The sequence below is a fragment of the Micropterus salmoides genome, unplaced genomic scaffold (genome assembly GCF_014851395.1).
Source record: "Micropterus salmoides isolate LMB-PRFRI ecotype aquatic unplaced genomic scaffold, ASM1485139v1 Ms_hic_scaffold_4323, whole genome shotgun sequence".
NCBI classification, from domain to species: domain Eukaryota; kingdom Metazoa; phylum Chordata; class Actinopteri; order Centrarchiformes; family Centrarchidae; genus Micropterus; species Micropterus salmoides.
This window is the reverse complement of record NW_024043733.1, coordinates 1-18,483: the sequence shown is the minus strand read 5'-3', so window position 1 is coordinate 18,483 and position 18,483 is coordinate 1. Positions and strand designations below refer to the sequence as shown.

Here is an 18,483-nt window from a genome sequence, read left to right as displayed (position 1 = left end):
GCCGACCTCTGCAGCTAATCCAGCGTGCAGCAGCTCGGCTGGTCTTCAGCCTACCCAAGTTCTGCCGCACTACACCGCTCCTCTGCACCCTGCACTGGCCAAAGGAGAGCAGTGTCAATCGGGCCTCATCGCCAAAAAGGGTCATATCGAAGAAGAGTGAGGGCTTGAAGTCAACGCCCTGCGCTACGCTGCGTGACAAAATGACGGGCAGAGTCTGCCCGACACACGTGCCAAGGTCAGCGTGGGCGCCGTCCTCGTTAGTATAGTGGACAGTATCTCCGCCTGTCACGCGGAAGACCGGGGTTCGATTCCCCGACGGGGAGACTGGACTTTTCTACCAGCTGCTGATTATTCACCAAGAAAGACCAAAAGAATAACAGCAGCATCGAGCGTGACGCCGCTGTCCGACCGAGGCGAGGATATGCTTAGCTTCCCCATTAACAAAAGACAATAAGCCAAGCAGAAAAAGGCAATAGCAACACTTGACTGTATGAGTCAATTTCTCAGTTCCTGTCTGTCGCCTTTATTAGCAAGTCGTGTTGTATTGTGTACCCCGGAGCTATACATTGTGCGGCTGTCAAAAAATCTGAGTGAGTACAGTTTGCTTTTTATAGCGCGTTTACAGGACAACTTGGAGAGAATCTGCAATTGGCTCACACGCATCCTACACCCCGGGCATGGTCAAAGCCTACACCCCAGCCTGCTACTGCCAATCGGCTTGATACTCCCTCACTCCAAAGGTGTCCCAGCTACCCCTCGACAAAATCGCGACTGTTTGCGGTCCTGGCTCCAGTAGCAAACTACAGCATTAGGCTGTCTTTAAACAACTGCTGAGTGTCTATGGGATCAAGTTGCATAATCATCTCGGGCCTAAACTCCCGCAACTGGCTCCTGGCTGCTGAGCCTGCATGTGCCGACCTCTGCAGCTAATCCAGCGTGCAGCAGCTCGGCTGGTCTTCAGCCTACCCAAGTTCTGCCGCACTACACCGCTCCTCTGCACCCTGCACTGGCCAAAGGAGAGCAGTGTCAATCGGGCCTCATCGCCAAAAAGGGTCATATCGAAGAAGAGTGAGGGCTTGAAGTCAACGCCCTGCGCTACGCTGCGTGACAAAATGACGGGCAGAGTCTGCCCGACACACGTGCCAAGGTCAGCGTTGGCGCCGTCCTCGTTAGTATAGTGGACAGTCAGCGGAAGACTACAGCTGGACTTTTCTAGGCTGTATTCACCAAGAAAGACCAAAAGAATAAAGCAACGTGACGCCGCTGAGTGCTTCATTAACAAAAGACAATAAGCCAAGCAGAAAAAGGCAATAGCAACACTTGCATAATTTCTCAGTTCCTGTCTGTCGCCTAAAGTCCCCGCTATACTGCGGCTCCTGAGTGAGTACAGTTTGCATAGCGCGTTTACAGGACAACTTGCAGCTAATCACACGCATCCTACACCCCGGGCATGGTCAAAGCCTACACCCCAGCCTGCTACTGCCAATCGGCTTGATACTCCCTCACTCCAAAGGTGTCCCAGCTACCCCTCGACAAAATCGCGACTGTTTGCGGTCCTGGCTCCAGTAGCAAACTACAGCATTAGGCTGTCTTTAAACAACTGCTGAGTGTCTATGGGATCAAGTTGCATAATCATCTCGGGCCTAAACTCCCGCAACTGGCTCCTGGCTGCTGAGCCTGCATGTGCCGACCTCTGCAGCTAATCCAGCGTGCAGCAGCTCGGCTGGTCTTCAGCCTACCCAAGTTCTGCCGCACTACACCGCTCCTCTGCACCCTGCACTGGCCAAAGGAGAGCAGTGTCAATCGGGCCTCATCGCCAAAAAGGGTCATATCGAAGAAGAGTGAGGGCTTGAAGTCAACGCCCTGCGCTACGCTGCGTGACAAAATGACGGGCAGAGTCTGCCCGACACACGTGCCAAGGTCAGCGTTGGCGCCGTCCTCGTTAGTATAGTGGACAGTAGCAAACTACAGCATTAGGCTGTCTTTAAACAACTGCTGAGTGTCTATGGGATCAAGTTGCATAATCATCTCGGGCCTAAACTCCCGCAACTGGCTCCTGGCTGCTGAGCCTGCATGTGCCGACCTCTGCAGCTAATCCAGCGTGCAGCAGCTCGGCTGGTCTTCAGCCTACCCAAGTTCTGCCGCACTACACCGCTCCTCTGCACCCTGCACTGGCCAAAGGAGAGCAGTGTCAATCGGGCCTCATCGCCAAAAAGGGTCATATCGAAGAAGAGTGAGGGCTTGAAGTCAACGCCCTGCGCTACGCTGCGTGACAAAATGACGGGCAGAGTCTGCCCGACACACGTGCCAAGGTCAGCGTGGGCGCCGTCCTCGTTAGTATAGTGGACAGTATCTCCGCCTGTCACGCGGAAGACCGGGTTCGATTCCCCGACGGGAGACTGGACTTTTCTACCAGCTGCTGATTATTCACCAAGAAAGACCAAAAGAATAACAGCAGCATCGAGCGTGACGCCGCTGTCCGACCGAGGCGAGGATATGCTTAGCTTCCCCATTAACAAAAGACAATAAGCCAAGCAGAAAAAGGCAATAGCAACACTTGACTGTATGAGTCAATTTCTCAGTTCCTGTCTGTCGCCTTTATTAGCAAGTCGTGTTGTATTGTGTACCCCGGAGCTATACATTGTGCGGCTGTCAAAAAATCTGAGTGAGTACAGTTTGCTTTTTATAGCGCGTTTACAGGACAACTTGGAGAGAATCTGCAATTGGCTCACACGCATCCTACACCCCGGGCATGGTCAAAGCCTACACCCCAGCCTGCTACTGCCAATCGGCTTGATACTCCCTCACTCCAAAGGTGTCCCAGCTACCCCTCGACAAAATCGCGACTGTTTGCGGTCCTGGCTCCAGTAGCAAACTACAGCATTAGGCTGTCTTTAAACAACTGCTGAGTGTCTATGGGATCAAGTTGCATAATCATCTCGGGCCTAAACTCCCGCAACTGGCTCCTGGCTGCTGAGCCTGCATGTGCCGACCTCTGCAGCTAATCCAGCGTGCAGCAGCTCGGCTGGTCTTCAGCCTACCCAAGTTCTGCCGCACTACACCGCTCCTCTGCACCCTGCACTGGCCAAAGGAGAGCAGTGTCAATCGGGCCTCATCGCCAAAAAGGGTCATATCGAAGAAGAGTGAGGGCTTGAAGTCAACGCCCTGCGCTACGCTGCGTGACAAAATGACGGGCAGAGTCTGCCCGACACACGTGCCAAGGTCAGCGTTGGCGCCGTCCTCGTTAGTATAGTGGACAGTAGCAAACTACAGCATTAGGCTGTCTTTAAACAACTGCTGAGTGTCTATGGGATCAAGTTGCATAATCATCTCGGGCCTAAACTCCCGCAACTGGCTCCTGGCTGCTGAGCCTGCATGTGCCGACCTCTGCAGCTAATCCAGCGTGCAGCAGCTCGGCTGGTCTTCAGCCTACCCAAGTTCTGCCGCACTACACCGCTCCTCTGCACCCTGCACTGGCCAAAGGAGAGCAGTGTCAATCGGGCCTCATCGCCAAAAAGGGTCATATCGAAGAAGAGTGAGGGCTTGAAGTCAACGCCCTGCGCTACGCTGCGTGACAAAATGACGGGCAGAGTCTGCCCGACACACGTGCCAAGGTCAGCGTTGGCGCCGTCCTCGTTAGTATAGTGGACAGTAGCAAACTACAGCATTAGGCTGTCTTTAAACAACTGCTGAGTGTCTATGGGATCAAGTTGCATAATCATCTCGGGCCTAAACTCCCGCAACTGGCTCCTGGCTGCTGAGCCTGCATGTGCCGACCTCTGCAGCTAATCCAGCGTGCAGCAGCTCGGCTGGTCTTCAGCCTACCCAAGTTCTGCCGCACTACACCGCTCCTCTGCACCCTGCACTGGCCAAAGGAGAGCAGTGTCAATCGGGCCTCATCGCCAAAAAGGGTCATATCGAAGAAGAGTGAGGGCTTGAAGTCAACGCCCTGCGCTACGCTGCGTGACAAAATGACGGGCAGAGTCTGCCCGACACACGTGCCAAGGTCAGCGTTGGCGCCGTCCTCGTTAGTATAGTGGACAGTAGCAAACTACAGCATTAGGCTGTCTTTAAACAACTGCTGAGTGTCTATGGGATCAAGTTGCATAATCATCTCGGGCCTAAACTCCCGCAACTGGCTCCTGGCTGCTGAGCCTGCATGTGCCGACCTCTGCAGCTAATCCAGCGTGCAGCAGCTCGGCTGGTCTTCAGCCTACCCAAGTTCTGCCGCACTACACCGCTCCTCTGCACCCTGCACTGGCCAAAGGAGAGCAGTGTCAATCGGGCCTCATCGCCAAAAAGGGTCATATCGAAGAAGAGTGAGGGCTTGAAGTCAACGCCCTGCGCTACGCTGCGTGACAAAATGACGGGCAGAGTCTGCCCGACACACGTGCCAAGGTCAGCGTGGGCGCCGTCCTCGTTAGTATAGTGGACAGTATCTCCGCCTGTCACGCGGAAGACCGGGGTTCGATTCCCCGACGGGGAGACTGGACTTTTCTACCAGCTGCTGATTATTCACCAAGAAAGACCAAAAGAATAACAGCAGCATCGAGCGTGACGCCGCTGTCCGACCGAGGCGAGGATATGCTTAGCTTCCCCATTAACAAAAGACAATAAGCCAAGCAGAAAAAGGCAATAGCAACACTTGACTGTATGAGTCAATTTCTCAGTTCCTGTCTGTCGCCTTTATTAGCAAGTCGTGTTGTATTGTGTACCCCGGAGCTATACATTGTGCGGCTGTCAAAAAATCTGAGTGAGTACAGTTTGCTTTTTATAGCGCGTTTACAGGACAACTTGGAGAGAATCTGCAATTGGCTCACACGCATCCTACACCCCGGGCATGGTCAAAGCCTACACCCCAGCCTGCTACTGCCAATCGGCTTGATACTCCCTCACTCCAAAGGTGTCCCAGCTACCCCTCGACAAAATCGCGACTGTTTGCGGTCCTGGCTCCAGTAGCAAACTACAGCATTAGGCTGTCTTTAAACAACTGCTGAGTGTCTATGGGATCAAGTTGCATAATCATCTCGGGCCTAAACTCCCGCAACTGGCTCCTGGCTGCTGAGCCTGCATGTGCCGACCTCTGCAGCTAATCCAGCGTGCAGCAGCTCGGCTGGTCTTCAGCCTACCCAAGTTCTGCCGCACTACACCGCTCCTCTGCACCCTGCACTGGCCAAAGGAGAGCAGTGTCAATCGGGCCTCATCGCCAAAAAGGGTCATATCGAAGAAGAGTGAGGGCTTGAAGTCAACGCCCTGCGCTACGCTGCGTGACAAAATGACGGGCAGAGTCTGCCCGACACACGTGCCAAGGTCAGCGTTGGCGCCGTCCTCGTTAGTATAGTGGACAGTAGCAAACTACAGCATTAGGCTGTCTTTAAACAACTGCTGAGTGTCTATGGGATCAAGTTGCATAATCATCTCGGGCCTAAACTCCCGCAACTGGCTCCTGGCTGCTGAGCCTGCATGTGCCGACCTCTGCAGCTAATCCAGCGTGCAGCAGCTCGGCTGGTCTTCAGCCTACCCAAGTTCTGCCGCACTACACCGCTCCTCTGCACCCTGCACTGGCCAAAGGAGAGCAGTGTCAATCGGGCCTCATCGCCAAAAAGGGTCATATCGAAGAAGAGTGAGGGCTTGAAGTCAACGCCCTGCGCTACGCTGCGTGACAAAATGACGGGCAGAGTCTGCCCGACACACGTGCCAAGGTCAGCGTTGGCGCCGTCCTCGTTAGTATAGTGGACAGTAGCAAACTACAGCATTAGGCTGTCTTTAAACAACTGCTGAGTGTCTATGGGATCAAGTTGCATAATCATCTCGGGCCTAAACTCCCGCAACTGGCTCCTGGCTGCTGAGCCTGCATGTGCCGACCTCTGCAGCTAATCCAGCGTGCAGCAGCTCGGCTGGTCTTCAGCCTACCCAAGTTCTGCCGCACTACACCGCTCCTCTGCACCCTGCACTGGCCAAAGGAGAGCAGTGTCAATCGGGCCTCATCGCCAAAAAGGGTCATATCGAAGAAGAGTGAGGGCTTGAAGTCAACGCCCTGCGCTACGCTGCGTGACAAAATGACGGGCAGAGTCTGCCCGACACACGTGCCAAGGTCAGCGTGGGCGCCGTCCTCGTTAGTATAGTGGACAGTATCTCCGCCTGTCACGCGGAAGACCGGGGTTCGATTCCCCGACGGGGAGACTGGACTTTTCTACCAGCTGCTGATTATTCACCAAGAAAGACCAAAAGAATAACAGCAGCATCGAGCGTGACGCCGCTGTCCGACCGAGGCGAGGATATGCTTAGCTTCCCCATTAACAAAAGACAATAAGCCAAGCAGAAAAAGGCAATAGCAACACTTGACTGTATGAGTCAATTTCTCAGTTCCTGTCTGTCGCCTTTATTAGCAAGTCGTGTTGTATTGTGTACCCCGGAGCTATACATTGTGCGGCTGTCAAAAAATCTGAGTGAGTACAGTTTGCTTTTTATAGCGCGTTTACAGGACAACTTGGAGAGAATCTGCAATTGGCTCACACGCATCCTACACCCCGGGCATGGTCAAAGCCTACACCCCAGCCTGCTACTGCCAATCGGCTTGATACTCCCTCACTCCAAAGGTGTCCCAGCTACCCCTCGACAAAATCGCGACTGTTTGCGGTCCTGGCTCCAGTAGCAAACTACAGCATTAGGCTGTCTTTAAACAACTGCTGAGTGTCTATGGGATCAAGTTGCATAATCATCTCGGGCCTAAACTCCCGCAACTGGCTCCTGGCTGCTGAGCCTGCATGTGCCGACCTCTGCAGCTAATCCAGCGTGCAGCAGCTCGGCTGGTCTTCAGCCTACCCAAGTTCTGCCGCACTACACCGCTCCTCTGCACCCTGCACTGGCCAAAGGAGAGCAGTGTCAATCGGGCCTCATCGCCAAAAAGGGTCATATCGAAGAAGAGTGAGGGCTTGAAGTCAACGCCCTGCGCTACGCTGCGTGACAAAATGACGGGCAGAGTCTGCCCGACACACGTGCCAAGGTCAGCGTTGGCGCCGTCCTCGTTAGTATAGTGGACAGTAGCAAACTACAGCATTAGGCTGTCTTTAAACAACTGCTGAGTGTCTATGGGATCAAGTTGCATAATCATCTCGGGCCTAAACTCCCGCAACTGGCTCCTGGCTGCTGAGCCTGCATGTGCCGACCTCTGCAGCTAATCCAGCGTGCAGCAGCTCGGCTGGTCTTCAGCCTACCCAAGTTCTGCCGCACTACACCGCTCCTCTGCACCCTGCACTGGCCAAAGGAGAGCAGTGTCAATCGGGCCTCATCGCCAAAAAGGGTCATATCGAAGAAGAGTGAGGGCTTGAAGTCAACGCCCTGCGCTACGCTGCGTGACAAAATGACGGGCAGAGTCTGCCCGACACACGTGCCAAGGTCAGCGTTGGCGCCGTCCTCGTTAGTATAGTGGACAGTAGCAAACTACAGCATTAGGCTGTCTTTAAACAACTGCTGAGTGTCTATGGGATCAAGTTGCATAATCATCTCGGGCCTAAACTCCCGCAACTGGCTCCTGGCTGCTGAGCCTGCATGTGCCGACCTCTGCAGCTAATCCAGCGTGCAGCAGCTCGGCTGGTCTTCAGCCTACCCAAGTTCTGCCGCACTACACCGCTCCTCTGCACCCTGCACTGGCCAAAGGAGAGCAGTGTCAATCGGGCCTCATCGCCAAAAAGGGTCATATCGAAGAAGAGTGAGGGCTTGAAGTCAACGCCCTGCGCTACGCTGCGTGACAAATGACGGGCAGAGTCTGCCCGACACACGTGCCAAGGTCAGCGTGGGCGCCGTCCTCGTTAGTATAGTGGACAGTATCTCCGCCTGTCACGCGGAAGACCGGGGTTCGATTCCCCGACGGGGAGACTGGACTTTTCTACCAGCTGCTGATTATTCACCAAGAAAGACCAAAAGAATAACAGCAGCATCGAGCGTGACGCCGCTGTCCGACCGAGGCGAGGATATGCTTAGCTTCCCCATTAACAAAAGACAATAAGCCAAGCAGAAAAAGGCAATAGCAACACTTGACTGTATGAGTCAATTTCTCAGTTCCTGTCTGTCGCCTTTATTAGCAAGTCGTGTTGTATTGTGTACCCCGGAGCTATACATTGTGCGGCTGTCAAAAAATCTGAGTGAGTACAGTTTGCTTTTTATAGCGCGTTTACAGGACAACTTGGAGAGAATCTGCAATTGGCTCACACGCATCCTACACCCCGGGCATGGTCAAAGCCTACACCCCAGCCTGCTACTGCCAATCGGCTTGATACTCCCTCACTCCAAAGGTGTCCCAGCTACCCCTCGACAAAATCGCGACTGTTTGCGGTCCTGGCTCCAGTAGCAAACTACAGCATTAGGCTGTCTTTAAACAACTGCTGAGTGTCTATGGGATCAAGTTGCATAATCATCTCGGGCCTAAACTCCCGCAACTGGCTCCTGGCTGCTGAGCCTGCATGTGCCGACCTCTGCAGCTAATCCAGCGTGCAGCAGCTCGGCTGGTCTTCAGCCTACCCAAGTTCTGCCGCACTACACCGCTCCTCTGCACCCTGCACTGGCCAAAGGAGAGCAGTGTCAATCGGGCCTCATCGCCAAAAAGGGTCATATCGAAGAAGAGTGAGGGCTTGAAGTCAACGCCCTGCGCTACGCTGCGTGACAAAATGACGGGCAGAGTCTGCCCGACACACGTGCCAAGGTCAGCGTTGGCGCCGTCCTCGTTAGTATAGTGGACAGTAGCAAACTACAGCATTAGGCTGTCTTTAAACAACTGCTGAGTGTCTATGGGATCAAGTTGCATAATCATCTCGGGCCTAAACTCCCGCAACTGGCTCCTGGCTGCTGAGCCTGCATGTGCCGACCTCTGCAGCTAATCCAGCGTGCAGCAGCTCGGCTGGTCTTCAGCCTACCCAAGTTCTGCCGCACTACACCGCTCCTCTGCACCCTGCACTGGCCAAAGGAGAGCAGTGTCAATCGGGCCTCATCGCCAAAAAGGGTCATATCGAAGAAGAGTGAGGGCTTGAAGTCAACGCCCTGCGCTACGCTGCGTGACAAAATGACGGGCAGAGTCTGCCCGACACACGTGCCAAGGTCAGCGTGGGCGCCGTCCTCGTTAGTATAGTGGACAGTATCTCCGCCTGTCACGCGGAAGACCGGGGTTCGATTCCCCGACGGGGAGACTGGACTTTTCTACCAGCTGCTGATTATTCACCAAGAAAGACCAAAAGAATAACAGCAGCATCGAGCGTGACGCCGCTGTCCGACCGAGGCGAGGATATGCTTAGCTTCCCCATTAACAAAAGACAATAAGCCAAGCAGAAAAAGGCAATAGCAACACTTGACTGTATGAGTCAATTTCTCAGTTCCTGTCTGTCGCCTTTATTAGCAAGTCGTGTTGTATTGTGTACCCCGGAGCTATACATTGTGCGGCTGTCAAAAAATCTGAGTGAGTACAGTTTGCTTTTTATAGCGCGTTTACAGGACAACTTGGAGAGAATCTGCAATTGGCTCACACGCATCCTACACCCCGGGCATGGTCAAAGCCTACACCCCAGCCTGCTACTGCCAATCGGCTTGATACTCCCTCACTCCAAAGGTGTCCCAGCTACCCCTCGACAAAATCGCGACTGTTTGCGGTCCTGGCTCCAGTAGCAAACTACAGCATTAGGCTGTCTTTAAACAACTGCTGAGTGTCTATGGGATCAAGTTGCATAATCATCTCGGGCCTAAACTCCCGCAACTGGCTCCTGGCTGCTGAGCCTGCATGTGCCGACCTCTGCAGCTAATCCAGCGTGCAGCAGCTCGGCTGGTCTTCAGCCTACCCAAGTTCTGCCGCACTACACCGCTCCTCTGCACCCTGCACTGGCCAAAGGAGAGCAGTGTCAATCGGGCCTCATCGCCAAAAAGGGTCATATCGAAGAAGAGTGAGGGCTTGAAGTCAACGCCCTGCGCTACGCTGCGTGACAAAATGACGGGCAGAGTCTGCCCGACACACGTGCCAAGGTCAGCGTTGGCGCCGTCCTCGTTAGTATAGTGGACAGTAGCAAACTACAGCATTAGGCTGTCTTTAAACAACTGCTGAGTGTCTATGGGATCAAGTTGCATAATCATCTCGGGCCTAAACTCCCGCAACTGGCTCCTGGCTGCTGAGCCTGCATGTGCCGACCTCTGCAGCTAATCCAGCGTGCAGCAGCTCGGCTGGTCTTCAGCCTACCCAAGTTCTGCCGCACTACACCGCTCCTCTGCACCCTGCACTGGCCAAAGGAGAGCAGTGTCAATCGGGCCTCATCGCCAAAAAGGGTCATATCGAAGAAGAGTGAGGGCTTGAAGTCAACGCCCTGCGCTACGCTGCGTGACAAAATGACGGGCAGAGTCTGCCCGACACACGTGCCAAGGTCAGCGTTGGCGCCGTCCTCGTTAGTATAGTGGACAGTAGCAAACTACAGCATTAGGCTGTCTTTAAACAACTGCTGAGTGTCTATGGGATCAAGTTGCATAATCATCTCGGGCCTAAACTCCCGCAACTGGCTCCTGGCTGCTGAGCCTGCATGTGCCGACCTCTGCAGCTAATCCAGCGTGCAGCAGCTCGGCTGGTCTTCAGCCTACCCAAGTTCTGCCGCACTACACCGCTCCTCTGCACCCTGCACTGGCCAAAGGAGAGCAGTGTCAATCGGGCCTCATCGCCAAAAAGGGTCATATCGAAGAAGAGTGAGGGCTTGAAGTCAACGCCCTGCGCTACGCTGCGTGACAAAATGACGGGCAGAGTCTGCCCGACACACGTGCCAAGGTCAGCGTTGGCGCCGTCCTCGTTAGTATAGTGGACAGTAGCAAACTACAGCATTAGGCTGTCTTTAAACAACTGCTGAGTGTCTATGGGATCAAGTTGCATAATCATCTCGGGCCTAAACTCCCGCAACTGGCTCCTGGCTGCTGAGCCTGCATGTGCCGACCTCTGCAGCTAATCCAGCGTGCAGCAGCTCGGCTGGTCTTCAGCCTACCCAAGTTCTGCCGCACTACACCGCTCCTCTGCACCCTGCACTGGCCAAAGGAGAGCAGTGTCAATCGGGCCTCATCGCCAAAAAGGGTCATATCGAAGAAGAGTGAGGGCTTGAAGTCAACGCCCTGCGCTACGCTGCGTGACAAAATGACGGGCAGAGTCTGCCCGACACACGTGCCAAGGTCAGCGTGGGCGCCGTCCTCGTTAGTATAGTGGACAGTATCTCCGCCTGTCACGCGGAAGACCGGGGTTCGATTCCCCGACGGGGAGACTGGACTTTTCTACCAGCTGCTGATTATTCACCAAGAAAGACCAAAAGAATAACAGCAGCATCGAGCGTGACGCCGCTGTCCGACCGAGGCGAGGATATGCTTAGCTTCCCCATTAACAAAAGACAATAAGCCAAGCAGAAAAAGGCAATAGCAACACTTGACTGTATGAGTCAATTTCTCAGTTCCTGTCTGTCGCCTTTATTAGCAAGTCGTGTTGTATTGTGTACCCCGGAGCTATACATTGTGCGGCTGTCAAAAAATCTGAGTGAGTACAGTTTGCTTTTTATAGCGCGTTTACAGGACAACTTGGAGAGAATCTGCAATTGGCTCACACGCATCCTACACCCCGGGCATGGTCAAAGCCTACACCCCAGCCTGCTACTGCCAATCGGCTTGATACTCCCTCACTCCAAAGGTGTCCCAGCTACCCCTCGACAAAATCGCGACTGTTTGCGGTCCTGGCTCCAGTAGCAAACTACAGCATTAGGCTGTCTTTAAACAACTGCTGAGTGTCTATGGGATCAAGTTGCATAATCATCTCGGGCCTAAACTCCCGCAACTGGCTCCTGGCTGCTGAGCCTGCATGTGCCGACCTCTGCAGCTAATCCAGCGTGCAGCAGCTCGGCTGGTCTTCAGCCTACCCAAGTTCTGCCGCACTACACCGCTCCTCTGCACCCTGCACTGGCCAAAGGAGAGCAGTGTCAATCGGGCCTCATCGCCAAAAAGGGTCATATCGAAGAAGAGTGAGGGCTTGAAGTCAACGCCCTGCGCTACGCTGCGTGACAAAATGACGGGCAGAGTCTGCCCGACACACGTGCCAAGGTCAGCGTTGGCGCCGTCCTCGTTAGTATAGTGGACAGTAGCAAACTACAGCATTAGGCTGTCTTTAAACAACTGCTGAGTGTCTATGGGATCAAGTTGCATAATCATCTCGGGCCTAAACTCCCGCAACTGGCTCCTGGCTGCTGAGCCTGCATGTGCCGACCTCTGCAGCTAATCCAGCGTGCAGCAGCTCGGCTGGTCTTCAGCCTACCCAAGTTCTGCCGCACTACACCGCTCCTCTGCACCCTGCACTGGCCAAAGGAGAGCAGTGTCAATCGGGCCTCATCGCCAAAAAGGGTCATATCGAAGAAGAGTGAGGGCTTGAAGTCAACGCCCTGCGCTACGCTGCGTGACAAAATGACGGGCAGAGTCTGCCCGACACACGTGCCAAGGTCAGCGTTGGCGCCGTCCTCGTTAGTATAGTGGACAGTAGCAAACTACAGCATTAGGCTGTCTTTAAACAACTGCTGAGTGTCTATGGGATCAAGTTGCATAATCATCTCGGGCCTAAACTCCCGCAACTGGCTCCTGGCTGCTGAGCCTGCATGTGCCGACCTCTGCAGCTAATCCAGCGTGCAGCAGCTCGGCTGGTCTTCAGCCTACCCAAGTTCTGCCGCACTACACCGCTCCTCTGCACCCTGCACTGGCCAAAGGAGAGCAGTGTCAATCGGGCCTCATCGCCAAAAAGGGTCATATCGAAGAAGAGTGAGGGCTTGAAGTCAACGCCCTGCGCTACGCTGCGTGACAAAATGACGGGCAGAGTCTGCCCGACACACGTGCCAAGGTCAGCGTTGGCGCCGTCCTCGTTAGTATAGTGGACAGTAGCAAACTACAGCATTAGGCTGTCTTTAAACAACTGCTGAGTGTCTATGGGATCAAGTTGCATAATCATCTCGGGCCTAAACTCCCGCAACTGGCTCCTGGCTGCTGAGCCTGCATGTGCCGACCTCTGCAGCTAATCCAGCGTGCAGCAGCTCGGCTGGTCTTCAGCCTACCCAAGTTCTGCCGCACTACACCGCTCCTCTGCACCCTGCACTGGCCAAAGGAGAGCAGTGTCAATCGGGCCTCATCGCCAAAAAGGGTCATATCGAAGAAGAGTGAGGGCTTGAAGTCAACGCCCTGCGCTACGCTGCGTGACAAAATGACGGGCAGAGTCTGCCCGACACACGTGCCAAGGTCAGCGTGGGCGCCGTCCTCGTTAGTATAGTGGACAGTATCTCCGCCTGTCACGCGGAAGACCGGGGTTCGATTCCCCGACGGGAGACTGGACTTTTCTACCAGCTGCTGATTATTCACCAAGAAAGACCAAAAGAATAACAGCAGCATCGAGCGTGACGCCGCTGTCCGACCGAGGCGAGGATATGCTTAGCTTCCCCATTACAAAAGACAATAAGCCAAGCAGAAAAAGGCAATAGCAACACTTGACTGTATGAGTCAATTTCTCAGTTCCTGTCTGTCGCCTTTATTAGCAAGTCGTGTTGTATTGTGTACCCCGGAGCTATACATTGTGCGGCTGTCAAAAAATCTGAGTGAGTACAGTTTGCTTTTTATAGCGCGTTTACAGGACAACTTGGAGAGAATCTGCAATTGGCTCACACGCATCCTACACCCCGGGCATGGTCAAAGCCTACACCCCAGCCTGCTACTGCCAATCGGCTTGATACTCCCTCACTCCAAAGGTGTCCCAGCTACCCCTCGACAAAATCGCGACTGTTTGCGGTCCTGGCTCCAGTAGCAAACTACAGCATTAGGCTGTCTTTAAACAACTGCTGAGTGTCTATGGGATCAAGTTGCATAATCATCTCGGGCCTAAACTCCCGCAACTGGCTCCTGGCTGCTGAGCCTGCATGTGCCGACCTCTGCAGCTAATCCAGCGTGCAGCAGCTCGGCTGGTCTTCAGCCTACCCAAGTTCTGCCGCACTACACCGCTCCTCTGCACCCTGCACTGGCCAAAGGAGAGCAGTGTCAATCGGGCCTCATCGCCAAAAAGGGTCATATCGAAGAAGAGTGAGGGCTTGAAGTCAACGCCCTGCGCTACGCTGCGTGACAAAATGACGGGCAGAGTCTGCCCGACACACGTGCCAAGGTCAGCGTTGGCGCCGTCCTCGTTAGTATAGTGGACAGTAGCAAACTACAGCATTAGGCTGTCTTTAAACAACTGCTGAGTGTCTATGGGATCAAGTTGCATAATCATCTCGGGCCTAAACTCCCGCAACTGGCTCCTGGCTGCTGAGCCTGCATGTGCCGACCTCTGCAGCTAATCCAGCGTGCAGCAGCTCGGCTGGTCTTCAGCCTACCCAAGTTCTGCCGCACTACACCGCTCCTCTGCACCCTGCACTGGCCAAAGGAGAGCAGTGTCAATCGGGCCTCATCGCCAAAAAGGGTCATATCGAAGAAGAGTGAGGGCTTGAAGTCAACGCCCTGCGCTACGCTGCGTGACAAAATGACGGGCAGAGTCTGCCCGACACACGTGCCAAGGTCAGCGTTGGCGCCGTCCTCGTTAGTATAGTGGACAGTAGCAAACTACAGCATTAGGCTGTCTTTAAACAACTGCTGAGTGTCTATGGGATCAAGTTGCATAATCATCTCGGGCCTAAACTCCCGCAACTGGCTCCTGGCTGCTGAGCCTGCATGTGCCGACCTCTGCAGCTAATCCAGCGTGCAGCAGCTCGGCTGGTCTTCAGCCTACCCAAGTTCTGCCGCACTACACCGCTCCTCTGCACCCTGCACTGGCCAAAGGAGAGCAGTGTCAATCGGGCCTCATCGCCAAAAAGGGTCATATCGAAGAAGAGTGAGGGCTTGAAGTCAACGCCCTGCGCTACGCTGCGTGACAAATGACGGGCAGAGTCTGCCCGACACACGTGCCAAGGTCAGCGTGGGCGCCGTCCTCGTTAGTATAGTGGACAGTATCTCCGCCTGTCACGCGGAAGACCGGGTTCGATTCCCCGACGGGGAGACTGGACTTTTCTACCAGCTGCTGATTATTCACCAAGAAAGACCAAAAGAATAACAGCAGCATCGAGCGTGACGCCGCTGTCCGACCGAGGCGAGGATATGCTTAGCTTCCCCATTAACAAAAGACAATAAGCCAAGCAGAAAAAGGCAATAGCAACACTTGACTGTATGAGTCAATTTCTCAGTTCCTGTCTGTCGCCTTTATTAGCAAGTCGTGTTGTATTGTGTACCCCGGAGCTATACATTGTGCGGCTGTCAAAAAATCTGAGTGAGTACAGTTTGCTTTTTATAGCGCGTTTACAGGACAACTTGGAGAGAATCTGCAATTGGCTCACACGCATCCTACACCCCGGGCATGGTCAAAGCCTACACCCCAGCCTGCTACTGCCAATCGGCTTGATACTCCCTCACTCCAAAGGTGTCCCAGCTACCCCTCGACAAAATCGCGACTGTTTGCGGTCCTGGCTCCAGTAGCAAACTACAGCATTAGGCTGTCTTTAAACAACTGCTGAGTGTCTATGGGATCAAGTTGCATAATCATCTCGGGCCTAAACTCCCGCAACTGGCTCCTGGCTGCTGAGCCTGCATGTGCCGACCTCTGCAGCTAATCCAGCGTGCAGCAGCTCGGCTGGTCTTCAGCCTACCCAAGTTCTGCCGCACTACACCGCTCCTCTGCACCCTGCACTGGCCAAAGGAGAGCAGTGTCAATCGGGCCTCATCGCCAAAAAGGGTCATATCGAAGAAGAGTGAGGGCTTGAAGTCAACGCCCTGCGCTACGCTGCGTGACAAAATGACGGGCAGAGTCTGCCCGACACACGTGCCAAGGTCAGCGTTGGCGCCGTCCTCGTTAGTATAGTGGACAGTAGCAAACTACAGCATTAGGCTGTCTTTAAACAACTGCTGAGTGTCTATGGGATCAAGTTGCATAATCATCTCGGGCCTAAACTCCCGCAACTGGCTCCTGGCTGCTGAGCCTGCATGTGCCGACCTCTGCAGCTAATCCAGCGTGCAGCAGCTCGGCTGGTCTTCAGCCTACCCAAGTTCTGCCGCACTACACCGCTCCTCTGCACCCTGCACTGGCCAAAGGAGAGCAGTGTCAATCGGGCCTCATCGCCAAAAAGGGTCATATCGAAGAAGAGTGAGGGCTTGAAGTCAACGCCCTGCGCTACGCTGCGTGACAAAATGACGGGCAGAGTCTGCCCGACACACGTGCCAAGGTCAGCGTGGGCGCCGTCCTCGTTAGTATAGTGGACAGTATCTCCGCCTGTCACGCGGAAGACCGGGGTTCGATTCCCGACGGGGAGACTGGACTTTTCTACCAGCTGCTGATTATTCACCAAGAAAGACCAAAAGAATAACAGCAGCATCGAGCGTGACGCCGCTGTCCGACCGAGGCGAGGATATGCTTAGCTTCCCCATTAACAAAAGACAATAAGCCAAGCAGAAAAAGGCAATAGCAACACTTGACTGTATGAGTCAATTTCTCAGTTCCTGTCTGTCGCCTTTATTAGCAAGTCGTGTTGTATTGTGTACCCCGGAGCTATACATTGTGCGGCTGTCAAAAAATCTGAGTGAGTACAGTTTGCTTTTTATAGCGCGTTTACAGGACAACTTGGAGAGAATCTGCAATTGGCTCACACGCATCCTACACCCCGGGCATGGTCAAAGCCTACCCCCAGCCTGCTACTGCCAATCGGCTTGATACTCCCTCACTCCAAAGGTGTCCCAGCTACCCCTCGACAAAATCGCGACTGTTTGCGGTCCTGGCTCCAGTAGCAAACTACAGCATTAGGCTGTCTTTAAACAACTGCTGAGTGTCTATGGGATCAAGTTGCATAATCATCTCGGGCCTAAACTCCCGCAACTGGCTCCTGGCTGCTGAGCCTGCATGTGCCGACCTCTGCAGCTAATCCAGCGTGCAGCAGCTCGGCTGGTCTTCAGCCTACCCAAGTTCTGCCGCACTACACCGCTCCTCTGCACCCTGCACTGGCCAAAGGAGAGCAGTGTCAATCGGGCCTCATCGCCAAAAAGGGTCATATCGAAGAAGAGTGAGGGCTTGAAGTCAACGCCCTGCGCTACGCTGCGTGACAAAATGACGGGCAGAGTCTGCCCGACACACGTGCCAAGGTCAGCGTTGGCGCCGTCCTCGTTAGTATAGTGGACAGTAGCAAACTACAGCATTAGGCTGTCTTTAAACAACTGCTGAGTGTCTATGGGATCAAGTTGCATAATCATCTCGGGCCTAAACTCCCGCAACTGGCTCCTGGCTGCTGAGCCTGCATGTGCCGACCTCTGCAGCTAATCCACGTGCAGCAGCTCGGCTGGTCTTCAGCCTACCCAAGTTCTGCCGCACTACACCGCTCCTCTGCACCTGCACTGGCCAAAGGAGAGCAGTGTCAATCGGGCCTCATCGCCAAAAAGGGTCATATCGAAGAAGAGTGAGGGCTTGAAGTCAACGCCCTGCGCTACGCTGCGTGACAAAATGACGGGCAGAGTCTGCCGCACACGTGCCAAGGTCAGCGTGGGCGCCGTCCTCGTTAGTATAGTGGACAGTATCTCCGCCTGTCACGCGGAAGACCGGGTTCGATTCCCGACGGGGAGACTGGACTTTTCTACCAGCTGCTGATTATTCACCAGAAAGACCAAAAGAATAACAGCAGCATCGAGCGTGACGCCGCTGTCCGACCGAGGCGAGGATATGCTTAGCTTCCCTTAACAAAAGACAATAAGCCAAGCAGAAAAGGCAATAGCAACACTTGACTGTATGAGTCAATTTCTCAGTTCCTGTCTGTCGCCTTTATTAGCAAGTCGTTGTTGTTTGTGTACCCCGAGCTAACATTGTGCGGCTGTCAAAATCGTGAGTACATTTGCTTTTTATAGCGCGTTTTACAGGAAACTTGGAGAGAATCTGCAATTGGCTCCACGCATCCTACACCCCGGGCATGGTCAAAGCCTACACCCCAGCCTGCTACTGCCAATCGGCTTGATACTCCCTCACTCCAAAGGTGTCCCAGCTACCCTCGACAAAATCGCGACTGTTTGCGGTCCTGGCTCCAGTAGCAAACTACAGCATTAGGCTGTCTTTAAACACTGCTGAGTGTCTATGGGATCAAGTTGCAAATCATCTCGGGCCTAAACTCCCGCAACTGGCTCCTGGCTGCTGAGCCTGCATGTGCCGACCTCTGCAGCTAATCCGCGTGCAGCCGCTTGGCTGGTCTTCATCCTACCCAAGTTCTGCCGCACTACACCGCTCCTCTGCACCCTGCACGGCCAAAGGAGAGCAGTGTCAATCGGGCTCATCGCCAAAAAGGGTCATATCGAAGAAGAGTGAGGCTTGAAGTCAACGCCCTGCGCTACGCTGCGTGACAAAATGACGGGCAGAGTCTGCCCGACACACGTGCCAAGGTCAGCGTTGGCGCCGTCCTCGTTAGCCAA

At 54.2% G+C, this 18,483-nt stretch overlaps 6 non-coding genes across 6 annotated transcripts; all 6 read left to right on the top strand.

The window, feature by feature from the left end:
* Nucleotides 1-251: 251 nt before the first annotated feature.
* On the top strand, nucleotides 252-323 carry trnad-guc. Its single transcript has one exon. It is a non-coding gene; the product is annotated as a tRNA-Asp (tRNA).
* Nucleotides 324-4,414: 4,091 nt separating this feature from the next.
* On the top strand, nucleotides 4,415-4,486 carry trnad-guc. Its single transcript has one exon. It is a non-coding gene; the product is annotated as a tRNA-Asp (tRNA).
* Nucleotides 4,487-6,110: 1,624 nt separating this feature from the next.
* On the top strand, nucleotides 6,111-6,182 carry trnad-guc. The gene has a single exon. It is a non-coding gene; the product is annotated as a tRNA-Asp (tRNA).
* A 1,623-nt stretch (nucleotides 6,183-7,805) lies between these two features.
* trnad-guc lies at nucleotides 7,806-7,877 on the top strand. The gene has a single exon. It is a non-coding gene; the product is annotated as a tRNA-Asp (tRNA).
* A 1,232-nt stretch (nucleotides 7,878-9,109) lies between these two features.
* trnad-guc lies at nucleotides 9,110-9,181 on the top strand. The gene has a single exon. It is a non-coding gene; the product is annotated as a tRNA-Asp (tRNA).
* Nucleotides 9,182-11,197: 2,016 nt separating this feature from the next.
* On the top strand, nucleotides 11,198-11,269 carry trnad-guc. Its single transcript has one exon. It is a non-coding gene; the product is annotated as a tRNA-Asp (tRNA).
* The last annotated feature ends 7,214 nt before the right edge of the window (nucleotides 11,270-18,483 follow it).